Raw genomic sequence first — 13,848 nt, forward strand, 5'->3', positions numbered from 1 at the left:
GGCCAGGATGTACCCACAAAAGTCTAGAAACCATAAATTACTAGATGAAATAAATCATGTAATGAAAAGGGATAGAAGAGCTTTGATTATAAAAGTCCTTTTAAATACAATTTAAAGTATAAAGCTGAAAACTATTTCTCATATAAAATTCTCTATTATAAATAATGAATAGTTTTGAGGGTGTTTTTCATATATATGTGTGTGTATGTACATATATAGAAGGTTTTCTTTCATTCCCATTAGAATTCTTAACTATTTTGTGCAACTGTGTGTTGTCCCTCTTTTGTTTTACTTAAACCTCTAAAGACTCATGATAAACAAAGAGAGGAAGCAAAACTGTCCCATTTTGTTGGGAACACAGAAAGTTTATATTCTCCAAAAGCTGTAATTTAATTGGAATATATATGTTTTGAAGGTCAATCTAAAATCAGTATCTACATTTTCAACCCAATCATCTTAATCCACTTAAAATACTATTCTGTATTGCATTTTGGTTCTTCAAGGAAAAAATAAATCCAAAATGTCTAATTTACATACAATTATGTATGCATGTAGTCCCTGGTATTAAGGAATACACTTTGAATATAATACCTCATACATTTGATTTAGTTAGTATCAATTTTTCAGACATTTATATGTTTATGTAGTAAGGTAGTATGAGGATTTAAAAAGTAGCATAAGGCACTGCTAAATTGAAAAGTAGCATATAAATGCTAAGTATGATTACTATGTTAATGAAAAAATACTGAAACCATTCAGTGACCTGAATTATCTCTCAACATTCCCTTAGAATTTTGCAAGACTTTATACCATAAGACAAAGCATCAGTGTAGAAGGGTCTGTGGCTACTGATCAGATTTTACATTACTTTCAGTTATTATTAGGGGTACATCACAGTTAAATTGTGAAACAAGGATAAGATGTACTTGCAAAGAAATGGGACTTGAAAAGTGTGGGGGAGGACAGACAGAGTCAGAAGAAGAAAGTCTTTTGAAGGTTCCAAGATGGAAAAAAATAATTAATATTTAATGAGAAGAAAGGGAGATCAGGTGATGGGCTTCCAAACTGGATGAAAAGAGTTTCTATTGGGAGAAAAAGGAAGGCTAGAAGGTTCCCTTCTGGGTCTAGGGAAGGTTTACTTTTATTTTGCTAATAGAATATTCTGTCAATATTATTAAACACTGTATTTGTGTGGTTTTCATCAAATACTTTTTAAGGTCGTGTATTTATTTAGGGTATCCTTTCCGTTTTACAAGTAAAACAGTCAGTTAACATAAAAGGAATCAGTACAAAACGGGAAATGGAATGTGCAAATCCTAGCACTTCTCTCTAATGACTTCCTTCTTTCCCCAGAATTCCTAGAACATAATGAACAAACATGTCAGGGCCATGAAGAGAGCAGTGGGGAGCAGCGTGAAAGGCAGGAAGCCTGTGGGAGTGGGATTGGACAGTGAAAAACATACCTTGGCTAGTGTTGCTAGCACCTGAACGAGATTTCACTGAAACAAAATTGTAGCTCCTAATTTTAGTCTGTGCCAGTGGGCAAGTGACTTTTTTATTTCTCCTCTTAATTTACTTGGATTAAAAATGAAAAGGTATTTGTTATTAATTCAAATGGAATTAATTAGATGAAGATTGTGTAGCTCTGATCAGCTTCGAAAAATGAGTTAATAATTATGAGTGATTAAAAAACATGAATTGCAAAGGGATCAATAAAGGTAAAGCATAAGGATTTCTCAAAAAACTAGAAGTACTAAATGTAAATCTGAAAAACTAAACTGCATGTAGGAAAGCTTTTCTTTTCCCAAAAAAGACATCGCTTAAGCTAAATATTGTATTATTCAATGTTGAATTACTTTTTCAAAAATCCACATTTTAAGGGATAAAAAACATTCTGAATATATTCTTTAAGAAAGAAGTATAACTGCGGTGCTTTACATATCTTCTCATAACCAAATGAATGAAAATGTAATTCCTGATACATAATGGACATATTTGGGTATTAAAATAAACAGGTGTCCCATGGAATCAAAGATGACTAAAAATCATTTGGCTTCCATACTAAAGATGATTATCAAAGTTGAAATGCAGCAAGCCAGAGAATCAGAGAGCTCACATTTATAAGAAGAGACTGGCAGAGAAAAAAAAATACTGCAGGATAATAGGCTTCCTTTAGATCGTTTGAGAGGTACTGAATAGTCCTAAAATCATTCACATGACTCACATCAAGCTGCTTGTGTATAATGAAGGTTAGAGAAGAACATGAAGAATATCTAATTACAATTCTGAAATCAGTGGGATTATCATGTAACCTGATTCAGAAGTATCTCCACATGATAAGGGAAATGGATTACTTCAGACATGAAAATGAAAAGGCACAAATGAGATGAAGTAAACCACTCTGATCTTTATTAATATTAATTCTACTGTGCACCAATTCATTCCACTTCATAACTATGGCTCAAAAGACTTTTAAAAAGTGACTCTATTACTTGTTTTATATAGTTAGAGCATGAACTTTTTTACATACACAAACTAGAAATCCAATACAAATTAAATTATTTTGGTTTCTAATAGCACTAGACTACCTTAGGCAAGTCATTCAACCTTTCTGAGCATCGATTGTCACTTCTATAACATGGAAGGGCAAGGCTGATGATCCCTTTTAGCTGGGCTGTTCTCATTCTGTCACCCTGAAATCTGTTTCTGCCTCCAATTTTAAAAATGAGTGCTTTAAAAAACAAGTTAGTACATGGCATATAACATCCATTGGTTTTACTCCTTTTCTTTTCAGAAGAAAAAAAAAAGTCACTCTTCAACAGTGGCTTCTCAGCCCATTTCAACCTCTTCCCTACACTGAAAAGGCAGAAGAGGCCATGGCATTTCATGCAGGTTGAATGTTACCTTCTTGCCAATCACTTATCTTTCAGAGTTGGTTTCATGGACCTCTTCCTTTCCCTTTCTAGTGTCTGTCACCGCATATATTCCACTTAAAAATAAAAATGTAAAAAAATGAAGAACTATAAATTATTTTAGCCTATTCTTCAAAAAGGTATATCTAGATAAAGTGTGAAGAAGGAACATTTTCGTACCTGAATATGGGGAGGGGCATCTCTGCGAATGTCATATGGGCATCTCTGAGAATGTTGTATAGGCATTCTAAGCGTCTTCTATTAAAGAATTTTAAAATCCAAATGTCAAATATTGTGGGAAAAGTTAAGAAAATAAACTCTCCTTTGAATTTCTAAATGAAATAAAGTGCTAGAATAACCAGACAGTAATTAAATGCATTTTCTTCTTTCAAAGTTCCCCTTTTCATAAGAGAATTGAGATTTAATTAAACTTATTTTGGTAAATGCAAATTATTCTGCTCATGTCCTAGGCCCTAGGAGATTGCCCTGACACACCTGTTGTACAGGAAAAATATGCAGGAGGGATTTTAAACCTTACTAGGAAAATTTGAACACTAGTTATCAAAGTTTAGTTTGCATAAAAATCAGTGAAGCAGCTCGTTAAAATTTTGAATCCTAGGCCCGGTGATATTCTGGTAATACATTGGGTCTGTGAAAAAAAAATACATACTTGTGGGTGTTGAGAAATGCTGAGTATATGATTTCTGAGAAATGCTGAGTGTATAATAAAATATATTGTTTGCTAGGAAGAACAATGGCAAGGAAAATCTAGCCACCCCCTTGAAGTGGAAAACCACTTGTGGCATTCTAAAGTAGCAAGACAGTATATGTATATCATAAACTGGTTAAACACAGGATATATGATCCTGCCCCCATGGCTGCCTCTTGGACAATATTTTCTGGTTTCTCCTTGATCAGTTGTAAGCAAGCACCAGCTGCCTACATAGTTTATCTTGGTTCTGTGAGAAAACACAGAACACCTGTTTGTTAATAACAATCACCTGTTCAGAGAGACTAACTACATGGGTCAGAATCTGCTTAAGGCCCTCAGCCCAGAATGCTGTAAGTTCCCTGAGGCTCTCAACTTGGAAGGCTGTTGGCCCCCTGGATAGTCCCACTTTTCTGTTCTATCTGGGTGTCTGCTTCTTTTTTCTTTCTTTCTTTTTTTTTTTTTTTAATGACTTGGTTCCAGTGAAGGGTGTCTGTTTCTTAATGCATCAGCACCACCTGGGTGGGGGTCTCTACAATCGAGCTGGTCTCAGTATGTGTACATGTATGTTTATTATAGTTTTTACTGGCAAAAATGTTTGGCAAACAATTTATATATAATAACAAAATATACACTATTTTTCATTATTAATTCCACAGCTGACTTTCAGAATTCTTTCCTTGATTTTCACTCAACTTTCCTATAACCCACTAACAGTTGTAATTGCCATGAAGTAGTTCAGACAACAATGCTTGTTAATATTTTTGTTTAGTAAAACAAAAAAAGACTTAGGTTGGGACTGCACTTGCACATTAAGGATGTCAGCAAAATCTGTGGTGTAATGGATAACTGTGTGAATGCTGTAAGTGTATTTCCTCAATCTTGGGGGGCATTCACAATAATTGACATTGCCAACATCCTCTCCATCATTTCCTCAGATCTAGACAACTAACAAAATAATAGATAGAACTTGGACTTGCAGTATTGTCAATTTCCATGGAGTAAATTTTTCCACTGCAGATGATTTCAATGTAAATTTTCCTACCACAGCCAATTTCAAACTACCAACATGACATTACTGCTTTAGGAAAAGATTAGCAGTAAAATAACACTTTGTAGTATTTCCACCACACAGATACCACAAAGACACAAATGCCCATAAGAGCACAGATACTAGTAAAATGTAGTAAAATAAAGAGGAAGTAAAGATTTTTAGTATTTCTTGCCTTTATTTTTAATGATTGCTATATTTAACAATCAGCTTACAAAAACACTGCAAACTACCAGTTGGCTTTTGTGAGCCTATCTGAGCCAGTTCTGGCTGCCTATGCTCTACCTTCTGCACATCTGATTCAGTAGGCCTAGTTTGAACTAGAAACTTTCATTTGAAAAAGTATCCCCAAAACAGACTGGTGTAGACAGTCCTCTGATTAGATTTTGAGAAATCCTGATCTATACTATATAACTGTAGAGGTAATTCTAGTAAGATCTTCTAGTTAATTCTAATCTTTTAAATGAAACATTATAAGGAGTCTGTTTATTTAAGTAAACACTGAGTAAAATTTTTTTAATGTGAAAATATCTAGTACAGGAGAGGATATGGGACTTGCTCATTCACTGTAAACTGTAAATTGGAAAGACTGTCAAGTAGTTTGGTGGAACCTATCAGGGTTTAAACATTCCATGACCCAAAAAATCTCATTTCTAGGTATCTTCCTTGCTGTAGCAATACATGGTTACCTAAAACATTTCTAACATTGTTTGTAATAGCAAAAAACTCAGAACATCTTTAACAGACTATAAGATACATAAATTAGAGTATATCCACACAACAGAATACTAGGCAGCCTTAATAAACAATGGAAGAGCTTTACTTGTGCTGCCTTAGAAAGATGCCCAAGGTACACTGTTAAGTGCAAAGCAACAACAGCAACAGATGTAGATCTGTGGGAAATGTGATCTAATTCTTATCCAAAAAAAAAAAAAAGAAGAAAAGTAAAGTATGTACATACACATGTGATACATTAGTTTTCTACATATAGAAATGCTGAGATAAACTAATGAAAAGTTGGCAGATATAAGCAATAGTTCCCTGGAGTTGCGCTGGAGAAACGTTAGGTGAGAAAGGGAGGTGAGAGTGAAGAAGGTTTTATCAATTTTTCAATAGAAGAGGTATTACAAGTGATTTTCAACATTCTTTTTAATAATTTTCTATATTTTCCAAAAGAGGAAAAATAGAGAGTCCTCTAATCCTTGTTAGTATTTTAACTGAAAACTCAAATATGAAGAAATAGTTTCTTCATTCTAACCCTGGAATTTATTGCAATTCTGAAGTCTGAAAAGCTTTGGAAGCCTAAAGTTTTTTCATTAAGTTTGGCAGCAAAATCTGACTTAAATGAATGTGATGATATTTATGTTTTATTTCTTTTTGTGTGAATATTTAAGCATTTGCTATAGAAACATCAATGTATTTAATTAGGGATGGTGCCCCAGATTCACAAAGGTGATAGAATACATTATTTATTCAGTTGAATATCTTTCAAAAATATCAAAAAGCTCCTAAATCCAGACCACATCTGGACCAAAGCATTTGGATAAAGGTTTGTGTCCCTATCCCCATCAAGGGATACTAGAGGAATGAGAAATGGGAGTTAGGAAGAAAAGAAAGGAGAGTTAGTAGATGATGTGAGTATCACAGCCTTGGGGATAAAGAAGGAAAACTGAGGTAAAAGTGTACCCTTTCTGGAACCACATTTTGGACACCTTCCTGGATCTACCAGGGAGGAGGTTTGTTTCAGCAGGGAGCTATCCCTGGAAACATGATATGTGCTCTGGAATGAAAGATCATGGTGAAAACTAACCTTATAGTCTATTCTGGAAGGCTTGATGGCTTCCTTCAATCTTGATTCAGATTGATGGCTGATGTACATGCCATGGTCCTATTCATGGAAGGCCAGGATGAGCGCTTGGATGGTGCTAATTATGTCTTGCTTCCAGTGTAGAGACTCGGTGGCTTTTGGGCATCTATGTCTGCTGAGATTGGAGGAGTAGTCACAATATCCTTCCTCCCATATTTACAATTTCAAAGGAGATTCTTAAATATGGAAAGTAATCCGAAATACTCTAAAATATATGGGCTTAAATACCGACCCATAGTATTATACACTTTGCAGTGGAGTGAGTAAAAGCAGGATTAATGTATTTCACTGGAAAGCAAGTAGGATGAAGCTACTTGTGCAGATTTGAGAGAAGACAACAGGAGAAGCAACAGGGAACAATCTTTGACCCAGTTTCCCACTCTCTCTGCAATTAGGTATCAGGAAGTCAGGAGCACTCTAATGCTTACACTGAAGTCAGAACAACCTGCTTTACAGTGGAATGAAATAATTTTAAGCACAGTTAGTTACATTGCCACAGATCTCTGCTCCACCTTGTTAAAAAAATGCATTAGCAAGGGGTTTTTGCCGCGCTCACAATTTCAAAGCTTTTTCTAATAGCTTCCTGGCAGTAGTCTTCTAAGAGGCAGAGAAAGAGCTGGAGTCACAAAGGAATCAGAATTCCTCTGGAGTCCTCTGTTTTCTCTTCCTCCTGCCATGGTTACCATTGCTGCCTCTTCACTCTATTACTCTTTCAGTTGTGGTTAGATAGGAACCCTTTGTTTGTGTATATGTGTATTAGTGTGCCTGCACAGATGCACACCCTGTGTTCAGGAATATCCAGTCTGGAACTAAATTATGCAGAAACGGATCACAGCCAGCACGAAATAAAGCAAGAGAGCAAAGAGAAATCCAATCTGATGATCACAAAGTCCAGGCTGCAGTTTTCCCATGTTTCTATTTTATTTTTTAATCTCTATCTTCCAGACGATCATGGTTTTAGTTAAAAAGTTCCCCATAAAGGCTGTAAGCCAAAGTCTATTTATGCTAATATGCTAAATGATAATATGAAACTCATCTAGATTCCCTATGTAAAACATAAATTTAGAACAGGAAGAAGGGTGCCTATATGATATCAATCTTGCAACCTGAAACATCTAAACTGGTGTGATCTTGCCTGTTTTCCAATCCCCTCTCTCGTGGCACTTTGTACTGGCTTACATTATTACAGTAATTGTTTTAAGTATATTTATCCTCACTAGACAGGGGACTCTACGAGGGCTCTTGTTCTTACTAATCTTTTCCTCTATGTAGTGTGTTGTGTGAATTAAAATGGGTTGCAATTGTATTTTGACAACAAAAAGAAGCTACAGAAAATACAGAAGAGCAGATAGGAGACAGCAATAAGTCCAGTTACATGGAAAACTCTATGTACTCCTAAATCTTGGAAATAAATCATAGCGCAATAGTTGATATTCACTAGGATATCTCAGAGTTATGAAGAAAATGGAGAAGGGATAGCACAGCTGTAGGCATTTAACATATACCATCTAATTTAACTTCCTAAGACACATAATATATTTTTTTATTTTTTATTTTTTGAGATCGAGTCTCACTCTGTCACCCAGACTGGAGTACATTGGTGTGATGGCTCACTGCAACCTCTGCCTCCCAGGTTGAAGCAATTCTCCTGCCTCTGCCTCCCTAGTAGCTGGGATCGCAGGCACACACCAGGACGGCAGGGTAATTTTTGACTTTTTAGTAGAGATGGGGTTTCATTATGTTAGCCAGGCTGGTCTCGAACTCCTGACCTCAGGTGATCCATGCACCTTGACCTCCCAAAGTGCTAGAATTACAGATGTGAGCCACCACGCCCAGCACACACACATAATATATTCTAGAATGATTTCTATCCAAGATGTTTTAACATTATAGTACTTAAAGGGTTAAAACCTTAGCAGTCTGGGAGATTTGGTTACTGAAAACAAATATCCTCTGAGGGTTCTAACTAGAGCTTTATGATCTGATTTTATTAATATAATTCCCAAAGTTTGGAGACTAAACTTAGAGCATACATAAAGGAGAGATGAAAATAGGATCTCCAGGCTGTAATAATTTAACTTAGAATGTAAATATTAAGCATCCACTCTAAGGAAAGGGAATCTTTTGGCTATACTTCCAGGAACATGCTAAAATGTACAAAATGCAGGTGTATATACAAGGCTGTGAGAACGGCATGGAAATAAGCCCAGAGAGAGAGAGAGAGAGAGAGAGAGAGAGAGAGAGCGAGAGCGAGAGAGAGAGCGAGAGCGAGAGAGAGAGCGCTTGTGTGTGTGTGTGTGTGTGTGTGTGTGGTTTGTTGTTAATAATATCTGCTAGTTTTCCCACATGCACCAAGACCTTAATGACAGCAAGTGGATTATAGCTTGGCAATATTGCCAACCCAAAGGCAATCGGGGCTATATACTTGGGAAGAGATCCTGACCTTCATTCTAAGAATATCAGTTCTAGCTTCAACTGGGGAGCACAGAGGATCTTCAATTTGAGAAATGAGTTATTGTTGGAGGTCAGTAAGCTAATGCCAGAAATTCTAAATGAGAGAGGAGAGTTTTCTTAAGATTCCCCTGGGCCAAAACATCTAGAAGAAATGTAGCAGCATTCAGCAACAATCTCAGGAGAATTTTTGCTTCAGAACCAGACTTTGCTGAAAAAAACTGGTCAAAAAAAGAGGGAGACGGAAACCTGGAGGAATCCCCAATTCTCACTATTCTAATTTCCTTAAGGACAGGAAGTTGGTCTTGCAGTTTATCTTTGTATAGCTGAACTATGAATAACAAAAGCTGTGGAGAACACGAAACACAGCTTAACTAGGAAACTTCTACTGGCAACGTGACACACTCAAACAGTTCTGTGTCTAAAAATAATGAGAAAGTACAATGTCCTTGAAAAGTAACCAACGTCCTTATTATATTATGGGTAACTAGACAAAAGGTTGTATTTAGGGAAATTTATCCTTTCCATGAGCACTATAATGACTACTTAACCAGGTACCTTTATTTATATAAAGATATGGTAGATTTATGATACCACTATGACACCATTTTACAGATTAGGAGAGCAAAGACAGGTTTAGAAACTCAGTGAGGGTAACGAAACTAGGATGTGCCATTACCAGTTTGTCTGGACTTAGAGTTTGGTCACCAAACCTGGTACTATACTATTATCTACATGGGACACTCATATCCAATTAGAGTTTGTTCTATTTCCTACAGAATACTAATTTTTAGAAAGTTTAAAAGTCTATACATTAAAAACATCATTCCAGCTTTCCTGAGCTGCAATCCTAGCTCACTCTGGCCACCTACAGCCCAATACTTCCTTCATAAGCTTAATAGCTTTTCCATGCACTCAAGCCCAAGACTGAAAGGCATTAGGAAATGAATATCCAATCAGGTTACTGCTTGACTGAAGAGCACTCAGAGCTTTAGGTATCAAGTACTAGCAAGGATATTTATGGCTTGCTCCCCACCTTTCACCTCCATTCTAATTTCTTGCCACTTTTCCCTATGCATTTTACATTCCAGTAATGCCAGATGACCCAAAGGTCTTTGTGTCTAAGATGCTGTTTCACTCTCGCTCTCTGCATCTGCTTTTACCTTTGTCTGGAACCTGTCTCCCTTCCTGCTCTGGCCTGGCAACTCCTGATCACCCTTTCAGACCCTGCTTGGGGTCCAACCTCTGGAAAACCTTTCCTAGGCTTCATACCTCTCCCCTTTCAGGTAGACTTGAACATGCCCGTCTCTCTGCAGACCTCAGATCCGGTATGCATTTCCATTATTGTCCATAAACACACTCCTTTTGTGCTTGTCTCACCTGCTAGAATACACTAAACTCCTACAGGCAGGAAGATTAGTATACCCAGCACCAGTATAGGCTTGACACTATGATTGACATGGCATTTAATATAGTTGATTGTTTTTAAAGGATTATTTTTAAAGCTTCACATTGTGTGCCATTTCCAAAATGCCAAACAAACAAAGTAAACCAAACATTTTATGTAATCCCATAGAACTCACTCTAAAATCATAGCCAAGCTTTTCACACTAAGGAAGATCACAGTCTAAAACAGGGGTGTCCAATATTTTGGCATTCTTGGGCCACACTGGAAGAATAATTGTCTTGGGCCACGCATCAAATACACTAACACTAATGATAGCTGATGAGCTTCAAAAAAAAAAAAAAAAAAAGAATCGCAAAAAAAAATCTCATCATGTTTTAAGAAAGTTCAAGAATTTGTGTTGAGCCGAGTTCAAAGCTGTCCTGTGGCCTGCAGGTTGGACAAGCTTGGTCTAAAACATGCCCAGTTATGGATTCAGGTTATGCTCTCTCTAATTCTCTACCACATTTCCACAACTTTTAGGAGATATTTAGATATTTTGCCTCCATTGCTGGAGCTTTATTAAAAAAATAGGTTCTAAGTTTCTCAATTCTCTAAAACATTCCCTGTGTGAAAAATGCTCATACCCTTAAGCCAAACATTTCCTCACTTTTCAGTAGACCACAATAATTTTCTAATAGTGTTACTCTGCTTCAGATTTACAATTTACATACTTAAAAATATCACCAATAGTTTTAAAACCACAAAATACAAATCTTCCCTGACATTGGCACCAAGAGCAGTGATATGATTATGTATGTATGTGTATAACTGTTTGTTTGTATACATAATATGTACATAACATATATTTAATGCATTTTTGACAATTAGAAGATATAATGATATAACTATTTTCCACTTCTAGGTGCATCTGGAGGTAAGTATGATATCACAACACAGAAGCTGCTGAAAGTAGAAGTAATTCCTATAGTAAGTCAGGCACACAGAGAGAGTCATACTAACTGTATTTTGGCATGAGGCATAGGTGGGAATGCAGTACACTAACTGGAAGGTACTGAAGGAGTTAACAAAATGCTTCTACTTGTGGAATTTAAAAATGTAATTGCAAAGGCAACATTATAACATTTTAAAGAAAACAAAAAATCACCTAATCCTGTCTTTCTTATTCATCAACCCCATTTCCTTTTTTGTTGTTCCTTATAATCCTTGTAAGCATACATAAATTTTATATAGTCTGTATTCAATTTTATTATTGGCTATTTTTGTTGTTATACCATTTATTTAGCAAATTTCCTAGTGAGGGCCATTTATTAACTTTCCAGTTTTTCTTAAATAACTGGGTAGATAGAGGTGCATTTTTAAGAAAAAAAAATATTTCTTTAGGGCAAAAGCCTAAAACAAGATTTTCCAACTATATATTAAATAGATAATATGTAAATGGTAATTTTAGTTAAATGGTATTTAATTTTTACCATATGAAATGGTAAAAATGCTTTCCAAAACATCATACTAAATTAATGAAGCATCTTAAAACTGCATCAGATTCATCCAAACTCTGGACAATTTAATATCCACCCCTTCCCAATTTAATAAATATAAAAGCCTATCTCACTATTTTAGTGAGATTTGATATTTTCCCATGTATTTATTTACTACTCTAAATAAAGTTTTAGGGACCTGATAGTATCTGCTGGATGAATTACATGAGTGAAATTTTTTGCTTATATTATTATAATATTACAATAAGTTCTATGAATTATAGCACTAGTAATCTTTCTACCTCATATATTTTAGAAAAACTGTTTTCAAGAGAAAATAAAAAAACTACTATTGAAAAGTTAAAGTTTCTCATCTGTCCCATACAGTAAATAATAATTATATGTTTACATATTAAAATATCAGTACTTTTACTATCCCTAGATTAAACATAAATTATAAAACAAAATTACCTCTTCACTAGAAATTAAATTAAATTATTACACTAACATATTTTTTAAAACGACCATATATCATGCATTAGCAGTGCAGTCTCTGTTGGGGTCCTTGTAGAACTGATGGGAATTAGATTGAAAAGTGAAGCCCAGGGTTTTACAGAGAAATAGAGATTAGGGTTTGAGGGAACATGTGCCAGTATGACGAGCTACTTTAGTTGTGGTGATGTGGGAAGGCCTGCTTGCCTTCTGTGAGGAAATTAGAGTCCTGTCAATACCTTTGAAGTCAGCAGTCTTAGCATCTGCCTGTTTTACTGAAACCAGCATGGTCAATTTTTAGAGCGGATAATCTTCTCTCTTTGTTCTTCAAACACGAACATTATTTATTTCTTTGTTTTCAGCAAAACCTTCTCTCAGCACTACAGAGAGTTAACAGTTTAAGATTATGTTTTATTCCAAAAATGAAAAGTTATTTGTGTGTAACTCAAAGTATATTTTAAATCTAAAAACAAGTTTTATTTCTAAGTTAGGTTCATAGGCTCGTCCACAGGAGCTTACTTAATTGATAATATATTTGACTGTAGTATGTTTTCAATGACTTAAAATCATTCTTCAACACCCTTTTCCAGAGGGAGACTGCATGTACTGTCCTTGTTCTGAATGCTGACAATTTATGGACCTTCCTACCCCAAGGGGCTTTCTTAGCAAAGGTCCTGAAGGGTATTTCATAGGCGGAGATGGACATCTACTTCCAAACTTAGTTGCTGGAGAGATATCTAATGTGTTTGGAAAGGAAAACTTTCAGGTTAGTTAGAAATATAATGTTAAATCAGAGAATTCAGGAGAATCTATATTAGTCAGCAAGACATAGAAGAAAAGCAAACAAGACAAGGAGAAATCAACTTAATATTTACATTCCCGCGAACACAAGAGCATGAACCTGAATGCAGTTGGAGTCTGACTAAACTCAACAACAGGAGTAACAAGCACTGATCTCAGTTGCCTTGGGAACAGGGCCCCTTCCTCATGCTAACAATGTATAATAAGGAAAGGGGCATTTAAATAAAGTGCATAGTAATCACAGGTAGAGCAACAGGTGTCTAGGGGAGTTCAGCAGTATCCGAAGAGTAGATGGGGTCTGAGGCTTACAGCAGTGGACAGTGGATGAGTTCATGAAGTTCCAGGTATGGCTAGATAAGTCATCGACATGAGCCTGAGTGTTTGAGAACCTCTCTGGTATTGCAGAACCTATGGTGTCCCAGTGGCTTGCTCAGAGCAACCAAAATATAAACGACCAGTACATTCCTATGCTTTCCAACAATGTTGCTTGGCATGATCAGTACTCCTAATAAGAGCAGGAACAGGCAGATAAAACAATGCACTAAAAGGCAAGAGAGCTCTATAAAGTCGGCATAAAAGAAAACACAGTAGGATGCACAGGTGCATAACGGAAATAACTTCTAAAATAAAAGTCTTTCCTTCATCAGTTCCAAATTAAAGGAAACAAAAGCTGTTGTCCCCT

At 35.8% G+C, this 13,848-nt stretch overlaps 1 protein-coding gene across 27 annotated transcripts in view; it reads right to left on the reverse strand.

The window, feature by feature from the left end:
* PAM (peptidylglycine alpha-amidating monooxygenase) overlaps positions 1-13,848 on the reverse strand; it is a 289,959-nt gene that overhangs the window by 86,967 nt on the left and 189,144 nt on the right. The gene's annotated exons all lie outside the window — the stretch shown is intronic.

The sequence above is a fragment of the Callithrix jacchus genome, chromosome 2, assembly GCF_049354715.1.
Source record: "Callithrix jacchus isolate 240 chromosome 2, calJac240_pri, whole genome shotgun sequence".
In the NCBI taxonomy this organism is placed as follows: Eukaryota; Metazoa; Chordata; class Mammalia; order Primates; family Cebidae; genus Callithrix; species Callithrix jacchus.